The sequence below is a fragment of the Rhodnius prolixus genome, unplaced genomic scaffold (assembly GCF_049639745.1).
Source record: "Rhodnius prolixus isolate KJV_2025 unplaced genomic scaffold, Rpr scaffold_11, whole genome shotgun sequence".
Lineage (NCBI taxonomy): Eukaryota > Metazoa > Arthropoda > Insecta > Hemiptera > Reduviidae > Rhodnius > Rhodnius prolixus.
Window position 1 is genome coordinate 9,302,045 of NW_027411625.1, and position 13,940 is coordinate 9,315,984.

At 32.4% G+C, this 13,940-nt stretch overlaps 1 protein-coding gene across 1 annotated transcript in view; it reads left to right on the forward strand.

Moving 5' to 3' along the window:
• The first annotated feature begins 251 nt into the window (after positions 1-251).
• The window catches only part of LOC141459569 (uncharacterized), a 153,282-nt gene continuing 139,593 nt past the window's right edge, over positions 252-13,940 (forward strand). Inside the window, exons 1-2 of the mRNA XM_074138799.1 lie at positions 252-301; positions 5,964-6,075. The gene's annotated coding sequence lies outside the window, so the exon portion shown is untranslated. The remainder of the gene's footprint in view (positions 302-5,963; positions 6,076-13,940) is intronic.

Consider the following 13,940-nt stretch of genomic DNA (forward strand, 5'->3'; position numbering starts at 1 on the left):
TATTCCTGTTTGCTTAGAGCCTGTAGAGATGTATATATATATATAAATATACACACAGAAAAACTGCCATCAAATAAGACGGCGTGTGTGTGTGTGTGTGTGTATAACTGTATGAGGGTGTAAAGTTAAGGAATACCTCACCCTACCAACCATAACCTCCCACCACTAACCAACCTGGCAGTGGTGGGGGTAACTGGCCAAAATCCCCCACTCTATAACAGGTGTAACCGTCTGTTCGGCCCACTGAGTACGCCAGTTGGTTAGATTAACTCAGACTATGTGGGTCTTGCTATACACTTCTGTGAGTACATATCCTTACGTCTTCTCAAAACAAAAACCAAATAAAACAAAAAATTAAAAATACAAAAAAAAAAATAAGGAACAATTTTTATTTTTAATTAAAATACGTATTTTGGAAAAAATATTTTTAAAATTTGTATATATTTAATTATTTAATTTTTCTGTAACTTTAAAAATTCATTAGTCTAGGATTTGTGCTATTTGAAGTGACAGTTAAAATTATAGTATTACTTTCATTTTATTATTAAATAAGAGGAATAAAAAAAATATAATGTTTTCAACCTTAGGCTTTCCGGGGCCGCCTATAACGTATGTCGCGCGAAATTATTCACTTCCGGTAATGTAATATACTTTAAATTCGGAATTTTGGCCTTTTTAATTCCTTATAATATTAATTATTGTGTAGAACATACAATGTACCAAAAACATCCTTTAAAAAGCAATCCCTTAGAGTAAGATTTTGTTAAATTAAAAATATCTACATTTGGGTTGTTGTGTATTCAAAATTAAAAAATAATTAAATGATGATCAGTTAATGAAACTTACTCCTTTTGACTAAAACCCAAAATTTTGTTTTCAAACTAAAAATTTGTTTAATAAATTTATTAATTTTTTGAATCAGTTTTTTAAACAGTTCTTAGCAAAAATGCTCGACTTTATACCGGCTGCCGCGAAATTTCATAAAATGATATTTTCCCAGTATCTTACGTGAAATTTACAAACAAAATAAACTTAAATATATTAATTGCAAAAAATATGCATTTACGTGAATCTATCGGTTGACAACCTATTCCTCCATGTTTAAATCTTTATCAACAAATTTTATTCTTAACAAGTTAAAAACTGTACAAATATACTAAAGTGGCAATTTTAAAGGTGAGAATAGAATCACCGCTTCTTTGAGAGAACCACTCTTAAGAATAATATTCCAGGAAATATCTTTCAAATAAAAGTGATAGTCCTATTTGTGTGTAGTTTGTTTATAAAGATCATTAGAACGGCTTTTCGGTAAATCACTGTTAAGACTGTGAAGACAGTCAAAGTTGTACCAGAATTCTTTATAAAAGTCTTTAAAGGAATATTCTTCCGCTCCCAAATGTTTTAAATAAAAGTGATAAACCTAATAATTTATTATTAAAAATTTGAAGAAAATTACGAACAAACTTATCATTTAATTAATATATAAGACTGGCTAATTTTATCCAAAACATTCTCTAACGTTTTTCGAGTAAATATATAAAATTTTCGAAATAGAGTCTGAGAACGAGTCAAAAATCAAATCGTCAAAGTCGCAGTTCGAATTAAGTGTTTTTTTTTTTTTTAAACTCTGAATTAGATTAATAAATTTTATTATTTTTAATAATAAACAGGTTTCAAATATACTTTACACCAAAAGTTGTTTAATTTAAAAGTGATAGACATACTTGTGTAGTAAAAAGTTGATATATGAAAATCGGATCTTTCCACAAAATCTTTAAAGACAAACAAAAATGTATCTTTTAAGAAAATTACAATAATCTAATTTAAATCAGTGATGTGAAGCTGCCGGATTAATTGTTTAAATTTGAATTTGGAATAATTTCGGGTAACCATTTTAATTCTTAATATTATTGTACATTTTATTAACAATCGTACAATGATTTTGAAACGCCATTTTAAAGAAGAATCTACTAGCTACAACCTTAAATTCCATTAATTACTAAACATTAAAGTGATAAGTAACTGTGTATTGTGCGAAGAAGATTGAAAGACAATTATTTTTTGGGTAATTTCCCCAAATAATTCGGTAGAAAACTGATCAGTTAATAATGTAACTTATTCGGTCGGTTGATTTTGATTTAAAAGAAAAAAAACATAATTTTTGGCGGAAAAAGTTTTCGAAATTGGAAAAAAAAAATTTAAAGAGTCTTCTTCCTTTCAGCTGAATTTATTTCAATTCGAAATTTACCCCACAATTTTTTTTTGTACCAAAAAAAGTTAAAATAGTTTTGAATGGTTTATTACATTAATATTTTCTACATTAGTGAAACGTTTCAAACCAACCAAAGGTTAATAATCAGTTTGCATTTAAATAAAAGTTGCAATACAATAGTATACCTGTAGATTACAGATATGATCATAATGGCTTACAATTTTTCAATAATAAAAACTTAAAAATAGAAATCATTAGACCGAATTTGGTTTAAACCAGAGAACAGTTTTCATTTCAAATATTATCACTTCAGAACAAGATATTTTTAAAACCATATTTGCAATTTTTAGTTGTAATATTGGAACTTTAATAACGTTTTAGAAACTGCAAAAAACTTCTATCTTAATTCAATTTTCAGACTGTCGAAATACCTTTGTTTGGTTCGAAATATTTCGCAAATGTAAATAAAAAATATTATAGCTTAATAAACACCATCCGAGACTGTAATTTTGTCTTTTTCATCTATAAATAACATATTTTCCCTGTATTTTTTCTTTTTTTAGCCAGATGTTAAGGTTATGTTACGGATAAAAAGTGGAAGTTAAAAAAGTATGCCTAAGCGAAATTGCGGTTTCTCAGTTTTTAGTAATTTCCGTTAAACTTCGTTTACTTCTATACAAATAGTTTCGTTTGTATTGTTAAGCCTTAAATACCAATTGGTTTCAAATGCCTTGAATGTGTTTAGTGAGTAAAAACAGGTTAAATGAACATTAATAAAACGTAAAAAAAACTAAAAAAAATGTATTCAATTTTAGGTTTTAATTGAACATTTTTGACTAAAAACTTACACACCTTAAGTATACTAGTTCCATAGCTGAAGATTTGGCTACGTTCATTTTGCAGATAAGTACTACACTAACACTCATTACACGAACTTATTAACTAACTGAAACTACACTAGGACAACGATACTAGGTTTCAAATGAATTTTTGTTTTTCAGTATAACGGGATTTTGGACTACCAACTGTTACATAAATTTTGTCCCAACCTTAAGAAATTTTAATTATATCACTAGCATTGATTTAAAATATTTTCGTTACGCTAAAATTCATAAAAATTAAATAATTTCATTTTTTTATTTTTAAACTATAATTCTTAAGAGAGTTAATTTTGTACTTTTACAGCTATAGTTATTGGCTCCAACCCACTCCTTAAATCATTGGCTCCTCTTCCTAATCTTTTCCTTTACAATACCCCAATAAAATATTGTTCCTCTGTGAAAAACCTCGGTATCACTTTCGATCAAAACCTATCCTGGAAAAACCATGTTTCCCAAATCTCTCGTCGTTCCATCCATATCCTTAAGCAGTTTAATAGTTCCCGTCACCTTTTTCCAATTAAGACCCGGCAACTCCTAGTTTCCTCTCTTATATTCCCCCATTTCGACTATGGTTGTTTAGTGTATGGCGGTCTATCTGGTGATATTGAAGCTAAGCTTAAGCGCCTCATGAACTGCTTCATAAGATTTATTTTCAGCATTTCCAGAGACTCTCGCATTTCGCACTGCTACGATGAGTTGAAGTGGCTTTTTCCTGTCTATCGCCGCCAATATTTTTTGGCTTCTTTCCTTTTTCAAGTCATCCAGTCTCAAAGGCCTTCCTATATTTTTCAACTCCTTAAGTTTAAATCCTCCATCCATTCCCGTAACACTAGATCTCGTTCCTCCGATCTCTATATTCCCTCTCACCGTACCTCATCCTTTGACAAATCCTTCCTAATACGTGCTACCTCAATCTGGAACTCCTTGCCATCATCTGTCCGCCATGCTCCTACCCTATCCATCTTTAAATCCCGTCTATTCAGTTATCTACTTTCTATTCAGCTTCCTCCGAAATTCTAATTGTTTTAATTTATTTCCTTAATTTCTGCTGTTTTATTATTTTATTTTTACTTTCATTTTCACTTATTATATTTTCACTTTTGTAAATATTTATTTATTTATTTAATTTCTCTATAATCACAGGCCAAACTATTAAGGCCTCTATTTGTACCTGTATTTATTCTTAGGGGACAATTGTCCTAGAATAATAAATTTCTTTTCTATTTCTATTTCTATTCTATATTACGTCTAATCGTAAAAATCGTTCATTTGTAAGATACGCTAGCTAATCCAGATCTAGATTTAGTTAAAACTAGAATGGAATTTGTGCAACACATTGCCTACTTTGTTTAGGATTACGATAATGGCTTGTTAGGGACGGATTTCCTGAGACATGTTGGGGGATATATCCTGATGCCAACCGACATACCATTCAAACCGTGCAACCAAATTAGCTACAATTCACTAAGGGAAATCAGAGCTGACAATTCTGTCGCACGAGCACGCGGATGAAATTGGCTGGAAGGTTGTCGAATCTAATCATCGAGACATGGATCCTGTGTCATTGTCCTATGCCATACACAATTGGGTGTTAGGCTTTACATTTTAAGTCCATGCTAACCAATTGCTATTTCTCTTTTATTATTATTCTGATTGTCAATATTTCTATGGATATTATAAGGGTGGTAATACTGCTAATTGTAGTTATTTGGCGTTCTTTAAAGGTAATGAGTTTTGCCTATTTTCTCAAGTCGTGCTAACTACGGCCGTGCAATGAGAGAGGCCGCCCTGGGCGCCAAATTTTAAACGGCACTAAATGGAACCTTTGGTTTTGTTTTTTAAAATATTATTTATTACGATTCAAGCTATATAATTAATTTGATTTTTATTTTTATGGACACCAGAAAAAATGAAAAATACTAGCGTGAATAAAAATTTATCTTTCCGTAATTTAGCTTTTGAAAATTCGGATTTGTAAGGAAAAGTCTCAAAAACAACTTCTTTTGAAAACGCTCAACAATCAATTTGCCGAAAAAAGTTACACGCAAAATTGAAGAGTAAAAATTAAGTATAGTAATACTTATTATTTTATAGGTAAATCGTTGAACGTATGTGGAGACGATAGCTAAAATTCTATACAATTAAATTCCTCATATTTAACTAGCAAAATCAAAATCGCTCAGCTGTTATGGCGCCTTTAAGATTTCAGTTTTCTAATAATTATATTATTAAAATGTTGACAAATTGAGAAACATCCCGAATTGGCATTGTAGACAGTTGTTTTCTCTTTTCGGCCGTATTAAATTCATTAATTCTGAAATTAGCTTTCGATTTCTACGCCATCATAATTTACTTGCTCGTTCGGAATTCCGAAAACTGAATTTTGACTAAAATAAAAATTTGTTTTTGGTTTTCTTGAGTCAGAAAAAGGTGTTTTTTTAAGAAAATGATCCTCTTTAGAAATGGTCGTACAACTAATTCAATGTTAAAATGAAGTCAATAACAAATATATGTATATTTTTTTTGTCTAGGAGTACTTATTATTCATAGTTTAAAAGAAATATAGAATATGGTTGTAAAGGCGAACATATTTTATAGTATCTAGCGAATTTAATTTTCTTTATTAGTTTTAATTTCGCAAATGGGCTGGGTGGTAATTAGAATAGGACAGTACTGTAACTTAGCCCAGATACCCAGCACTGTCTGTGCCTTATAAAGCATGCAGTCGGCTGCATTATGCAACTAAATTATTTAGCTTCATTGCAATTGTTGGCCCCCCCTCCCGCGTAGCTGTATGGAGTTCGGTGGTGCAGTTCTAGATTGCCATTTAATTAATCTACTAACAGTAATTTCGAAATTGTGTGTTTCAGCTTCGTGAGAATATGTTCAGTTGTAAATCGCTTCAGTGTCTTCTAGTTTTGGAAGAGGTGGCTTTGAACTGAACATCCAGTGGACATAGCTTCTGTTTCGACTATAGCAGAGGTAAGTTATATCATATTTAAAAGTATTTAAGCATCTGAATCGAAAAAAAAATATTGACTTAATGCTACTCGGATGTAAAAAAAAAAAGCAAACCAATCTATTAGTTTTCAATATTATTATTTACTTAACATCTAAGCCTATAAGGCTCATTGTAAGATAGAAGCTGTATTTTACAAACAATGAGAAAATAATAGTTCATTAAAAAAGAATCTGCAAAAAATAAAATAAAAAAAAACGAACAAATAAGAAAAATGCTTTTTATAAACTTAAAAATAAACCAAATCGGCACAAACTGGAATATTTCCTTAAATCGAGACTTCTAATCGCAGTAAACACGATTAAGTATTTTAAAAAACTATAATTTGAGCAAGATTGACCATTAAAAAGATACATTTCCCGTTTAAACTGTAATCGAAAATTTAGTGATTTTTTAGTTTAATCTTATTTAGGATTTGATTCTAATATTGTTATTATGGCAAGTTAAATAGGAATTTTGAACTAGTAAATTTGCAGAATTGCAGTTCCTTAAAGGGTTGTTTAAAGAATGAAATTCCTAAAAACGTGTATTCCTAAAAAAGGGTATTATTTTTGGTAGCGTTTAAGGATGGAATTCCTCCTTAGTTAGGGTTGCCAACTCTATAAAGTTCCAAAAAAGGACACCCTAAAAACATTAGGTACGTACAGGGCCCGTCGACAGGATTTTGGGGCCCGGGAATATACAGGGTGTTCAGCATAAGACTACCCGTTACTTTGGGACGTGATTCTGGGCATCATTTGCAAAAAAAAAAAAATCTATATAAACTATGGCACGATTCGGCTCCGTTTTATAGATATTTTTTCAAGGTATTGCTACTTTTTAGCAAACATTTGCCTATATTTCTCAAACTATTAAAGCTACAGCGATTTCAATAAGCTCATTAGAAAGAAGGATAAATTTCCTTTTAAATAAGCTAATTGATATTTCAAAATAATAATGTCAAGTGTTTCATTTTGCGGCCCAAACACAAGAAATAGCAAGTTTCTAATTTTTTTCCAAAAACTTTGACTTAATTTTTCTCAAAAATATTATATAAGTTTAAAACGTACATACAAATCACCTTTCGAAAGGTATACCATGAATAGAGGTTATTTTAAACATTGATGCAGAAATCTCTGATTAATTGCAAAAAAGTAGGCCTCAAAACAGCGTCGGTATTATGAAAGGAATTCACCTACCATAAGAATATAATTGATCGGAATCATCAAATCCAGTACCATTTTTTGCATTTTGTTCATCGTTACAACAATAACCTGTTGACCTATTCAGTTCAGTTGGAACAGAAAAACAACAGGCCAAATGAAGAAGTCTCGCAAAGTCAGAACTTAAATCAAAAATACAATAACACGAATTAGATTTTTGTGAATAATATCTGAAAAAAGGACAAAAGGCGTCCTTTCCTAATTTAAGAAAGGACAAGGACAACCAGGTGTTGAAAAAAGACTGTCCTTTCCAAAAAAAAGGGCAGTTGGCAACCCTATCCTTAGTAGATGATAGATCTGTACATAACATACTACTTAAGGCCATGTTTCAGTTGTCCTTAATAGGTGGTTGTAGCCTTTTTAATGGCATTCTTTCCTTAAGTTGGTCGGTTTTAAGGCTGTAGAGAACATCTAAGGGATGACCATTCGTTCTGGAATTTGCACCAATGTTTGCACTAATTTCTTCTCTTATAAATAGTATTGTATAAAAACTGTCCGGTAGGACAGTTGTATAAGGATTGATCGTCAAAAACTGCACGAAAAAGCGTAACGTTGTAAAACACCCAACTTTGACAATTTTTTTCTCTTTTTCTATAAAAGATAAAATTCCCAAATTTTCTTTAAAATAAAGGGCAAACCCTCCTTTATAACTGTATTTTTTTTTTTGCAACAACCCAGATCAAATAGTAAAAAGTTGCTGAAAATGAGCAAAAATGGCTTTTTCAAAAATTGGTATTCTTCTTCTTGTTGTTGTTACCTTTTTTTTGTAAACTGCGTAGCGCCTAAACGCGTGTACCGATTTTCATGAATGAGGTGTCATTCGATTCGGAATTTTATGTAGATGTGCCTTTTGGGGGTCTCGATGCTGTACATCAAATGGGAGAGGAGCTAGCCCTCTTTATGTAAGGCCCCCTCCAAAATTATTATTACTAATTACTCTGTAAATCTTGGCCCAAATTTTGATAAAATTTGGTAGGATGATAGGATTAGGGCTCCCCTACGTAACATCAAAGCGACGATCTAACCTTACACTTGTTAAGGGGAAGTATAGCAATCGTTTTAAATTATCGACACGTGAACCGATTTTCATGAATTATACATGAATACTGCTTAATATCTACTTCTTTTTAAACATTAAACATCTCCCTCACAACTATTACACATAAATTCATTTTAACACACCTGTTTTTAAGTGCAATTAATTTACCAAATTTTAAAATCTTCTCACAGGCATTAACAGAGTAAACCCAAAAATTCTAAATTCTTTGAGGCAACTCCCTATCATTTTAACGGAACCATTTTAAATCTAATAAGAAATTGACCACTAATTAGGTGCTATTATTTGTGTGAAAGGCCAACATGTACCATCTTTGAGAAAAATAAGAATTCTCTTTTCAGGTATTTGTGAGCCTGGAAAAAAGAAGTGAACCTTTTGATAAAAAAAAATACTTTTCACTCTCCCTAATCTCCTTAGGTATTTTAATAATTTCTTTCACTTTTCATTTAAATATTTTTAGTTATATTCAATTTTTATTCAGTGAGAAACTGGGTCCAATCACAAGGGCACTAAAAGACACAGACAGATTGACTTGTTTGCGTCAATAAACTTGTCTACTGAGCAACCAAGTCTACCAATTCACAAATATGAGAAATCTGTAATTCCTTCAAGGCTCTAACCCATGCAGTTTGTTTTTTTTTAAAAAAAAAAAACTTTGAATGTTTACTAAAATAAATACGGCTTATGATATCAAAGTTTACCAGACATTCTGTTTTAATGGGGACATTTCCATTTACAAGTGTCCGGCGTTTCGGTTATTCGATAAACATCGTAAAATTGTCAAATATATTTTACTGAACGCAAAAATTTAATAAAATATTCATTATATAATACATTTTAAGCCTACAAAAAGTACCCCGAATTATATGATTCGTTCGGAAACGGGACAACTACATATAACTTACAGAATCTTGAAGCTAAGTCTAAATTGGTTGTTGAATATTTTGGAAATGAGCGATCAAAGATTACCCAGAATATGTTACCGGAAGTTATTGAGTATTTCGTTGTTTAGCTCAGACTCGCGATTCAACTGGGCAGCGCAGTTAAAAGATCTCCTGCAACCAATTAACCGATCTGGTATAGTATACGAGGTGTGTTCAAAAAGTAACGGGAATTTTTAAATTTCGCGGGTCTGGAGAGTCTGATTGTAAAATTTTTTTTTTTATTATGTTGGTACACATGCCCCTGAAGTACGATAAAATTTTTAGTAATATTCATTGTTTACTTCTTAAGTGGCAGCCGTTAAGGTTAGACGTGTTTTTCGAGCTTGGCGATTTTTGTTTGTTAAAAAAAATGGATCAAAGAATTTGTATTAAATTTTGCGTAAAAAATGAAATAAAGTGTAATAAAGTGTGTGAAATGTTAATAAAGGCATATGGTGAGTCTGCTATGAGTAAAACAAGGATTTACGAGTGGTATAAGCGTTTCCAAGATGGCCGCGAAAACGTTGAAGATGACGAACGACCTGGACGTCCAAGCACATCAACAACCGATGAAAACGTGAAAAAAGTGAAAGAAATGGTTATGAACGATCGCCGAATCACAATCAGAGAAGTCGCTGATGATGTTGCCATATCAATTGGCTCATGCCATGAAATATTTTCGGATGTTTTGGGTATGAAACGTGTGGCAGCAAAATTTGTTCCAAAATTGTTGAATTTCGAACAAAAACAGCGGAGAATGGAAGTTGCTCAAGAGTCACTCAATGAAGTCGACAACGATGCGGATCTACTGAAACGTGTTATAACAGGTGACGAAACATGGGTTTACGGATATGATGTCGAAACTAAGGCTCAATCGTCCCAGTGGAGGCATTCTGGATCGCCAAGACCGAAAAAGGCTCGACAAGTGCGGTCGAATGTGAAGGTTATGCTCACTGTGTTCTTCGATTTTAATGGCATAGTGCATCATGAATTCTTGCCACAAGGTCAAACAATCAATAAGGAGTACTACCTACAAGTTCAACGCCGTTGGCGTGAAGCAATCCGAAAAAAACGCCCGGATTTGTGGCAAAACAATTCATGGATTTTGCACCACGATAATGCACCTGCTCACACTTCATTGCTTGTTCGTGAATTTTTGGCCAAAAACAAAACTTTAACGATGCCCCAGCCTCCATATTCGCCAGACATGGCTCCATGTGACTTTTTTCTATTTCCAAACATAAAGAGAACATTAAAAGGCCGTCGTTTTACAAGCATAGATGACATTAAAAGCGAATCGCTGAAAGAGCTGAAAGCTATCACAAAGATCGAGTTTCAGAAGTGTTTCGAGGATTGGAAAAAGCGCTGGCACAAGTGTATTGTATGCGAAGGGGACTACTTTGTAGGCGACAATATTAATGTAGATGAATAAATAAATATTTTTTTCAAAAAAGGAAAATTCCCGTTACTTTTTGAACACACCTCGTACATTGAAGATGCCTTTAATTTAAAAAAGAAAATCCCAGAAATTTTAAAGTTGTACCGAGAGTATTTAAATAATTTGGATAATACAAGTATTCAACAGTCTAGGTATAATAGCTACTATGTAAAAGTTTTTAACCCCTCAATTGAAACACAGTCGTACCTAACTTACAAAATGCCGTTTAATTATAGCAAATTATTATTCCAACTTAGGACAAGTGGAAAATACTCGATAAAGTTAACCCATGATAGATTAATAAGCAAAATAGATCCTCAGTTGGATTGTGGGTTATGTGGGTTACAAAAGAAAGAGGACCTGGTGCATATTCTTGTTGAATGCCCATTTTACAAACCCATTAGAGAGTATTATTACTATTCTGATAACGTAGGGGAACATATTGAAAAATTGTTGAACCCAGACACTGTTGATTCAGCTCAGATTTTGTATAAATATGTGACATCCATTTTGAAATTAAGACATTTTCTTTCAATATAAATATGAATGGTTGTATAAAAACTTATATGTAACTTTGGCCTGCCTAGGATAATTCATTTATTAATTCTGTAATTATTAATTCTGTATTTGTAATTTTTGATTTTTGGTTTGTTTATAATTGTCTGCGATTAATCTGTATCTTAACACCACTATGCTCCTTTGTATGGGGACTACCCCAAAAACAAATAAAATAAATTGAATTGAAAACATTTTAAGCCTGCCAGGCGTAACTGCAACCGTTGCAAGGATGTTCCCAATTATGGAATAACATTGGTCTAAAAATATATTGGCTGAATCAATAATAAAAGTTTTATTGCTCATTGTGTACTAAATTTATTCGACCCAATTAAGAATCGATTTTTTTAAATGTTTATGATAGCGATAAATATTTACGTTATTAACAAAATCCAGTTATGAATAACTTTTTTAAGAAGAAAAATGTGTTAAATAGATTTTTTTGCCTCACAAAATAAAGTATAATGCTAAAACAAAGTGTACATTTAAACTTATCCATTTGCTAAGTTTGTAAAGACGTTCCATGGTAGTTTAGGTTTCAGCCGTCGCCGGTCAGTTTTTCTCTCCGGGTGTTGTCCAATCTCTTTCTCGTTCTTTAAAAATATTTGTATTGTCCTTCCAACTCTCTGTTGATGGAAACCACGATGCACTTCAGCACTTATTATATTTGGGAAAACTAGCTGCATATTAGTGGCAGTCCTTAGTAGCTCCCATTCATATGGAGCTAGCTGAATAATGAGTCTAGACTAAACCAATGAGGTTACAGAGGTGTCCAACGATTAATTAGTGGATGGAAATTGTCTGTGAGTTGGTAGGGCTGTGTTAATTTCAGTATGTGCAGTCCAGGGTAGTTTCGTGTCGTACAACTAAAAAGTATTGCATTGTAAAGTATTGTTCGTCTTTTTTAAGTGACTGATTCATTAATCCAAAGTGAAGCTAGATTATTACCAATTTCAGCCATAATCTATTATCTATATTATTTATCTATTTTACCAAGCTTTCGAGACAGATCATATTTACAGTAACAGATTACAATGTAAATTGATTTTTTTTTTTGCCTTTTTTTTGGCATTGGCTTCCGCCATACAGCCAGCATCGTCTAGGTGCTTATCACTAGAATATCACTCACTCTCCATTCTTACTTATAAATACATTCGCTTCACACATTCATCCCTCTACTATTATATACAACTATTTACATACGAACTTACAACTAATGGATGGATCAGTACTCTATATTCCTGCCATCCTTATAGCTTAACCTAAATTAAAATCACCGTAATCCTTCTCTAATCATTTTCTTCCATTCATTCTAAATCGGCTATAACTTTTAAATACATTCATATTTCATTGTTAGCTCTGCTTCAAATTTAAGCACATAGATGTTGGTGGAGAATATTATGTCTTCGTAGCGAAATGGTGCATCTAAATACCTGTATATGTCGTCAAACATTCGTTTCCTTTCTACCACATAACGTGGACATATCCATTATTATATATTTGAAATCCTCCTCTTCATTGCAATCTACGCAAAGAGGAGAGAGGACCTTTTGTTGATCCTGTGAAGATCTAATACTCGAAATACATTTATTAAATTATTTTCTGCCATCATTCAATGCAATAATAACCACATACAAGACTTACATTTACATAAATTAGAGAATTCCGAGATGGAACTGACCTCCTCATAGAAAATTGTATTAAAGTAATTTTTTTTAATATAACCAATTTTCGTTAGAACAGAAATCATCTTTAGTTCCGGAACGGGTTCCTGCACAACAAGGAAGTACCGGTACGACGTTTCGGAGCGTTCCGGCTCGAAGACACCACTGCATATAAGTGCAAGGAGTGAGTGAACGTTGCACTCATGTTGAGCTTTGACTAAAAAGAATTGCATCAACTACCTCTGTCTATTGTTATTTTTGTTTTATTTCTTTTCTTAAGGCGCATCAACATCTAAAGTAATTAACGCCAGGTACTTTGCTCAGTGCACACTGCCTCTTCCAGATAGTGTTCTCTCGTTACTCGCTCATCGCCGGACAGTGAGCTGGAAGCATGTCCCCTAAAAAGAGTAATTCTAAGAGCTGGCAGCTGGGTTTTTGTACCTGGGATTTCCCAAAGTGGGAATCCTGTAACGCTTAAGACTATACTAATCCTTTACTGCTGTCTATGGAATCACCCTGCTACTACTGTTCATAGACTTCGAGAAAGCCTTCGACAGTGTGTACACCGAAGCAATTTTGAAAACCTTAAAGAGTAAACAAATTAAATATGAATACATTAAAATTATAGAATTTATTTACAAAAACGCCGAACTGCAAGTTAACATTGGAAATCAAAGAAAGAATATTAAAATACGAAGAGGTCTACGTCAAGGAGATGTACCTTCTGCAAAGATATTTGGAGTAGTAATGGAAGAAATTTTTAAGAGTTGCCAGTGGCATAACTACGGTATTAAAGTGAATGGTGAACAATTGGTCACTATGAAGTTCGCAGACGATTTAGTGCTGATTGGAAAGTCTCGTGAAGAGATAATTAATATGTTGAAAGACCTAGTTAAATATGCCGAAAAACTCGGATTAAAAATAAATCCACAAAAAACTAAAATAATGAAAATAAATAACACTGAAGATGTGATGGTAATGATAAACGA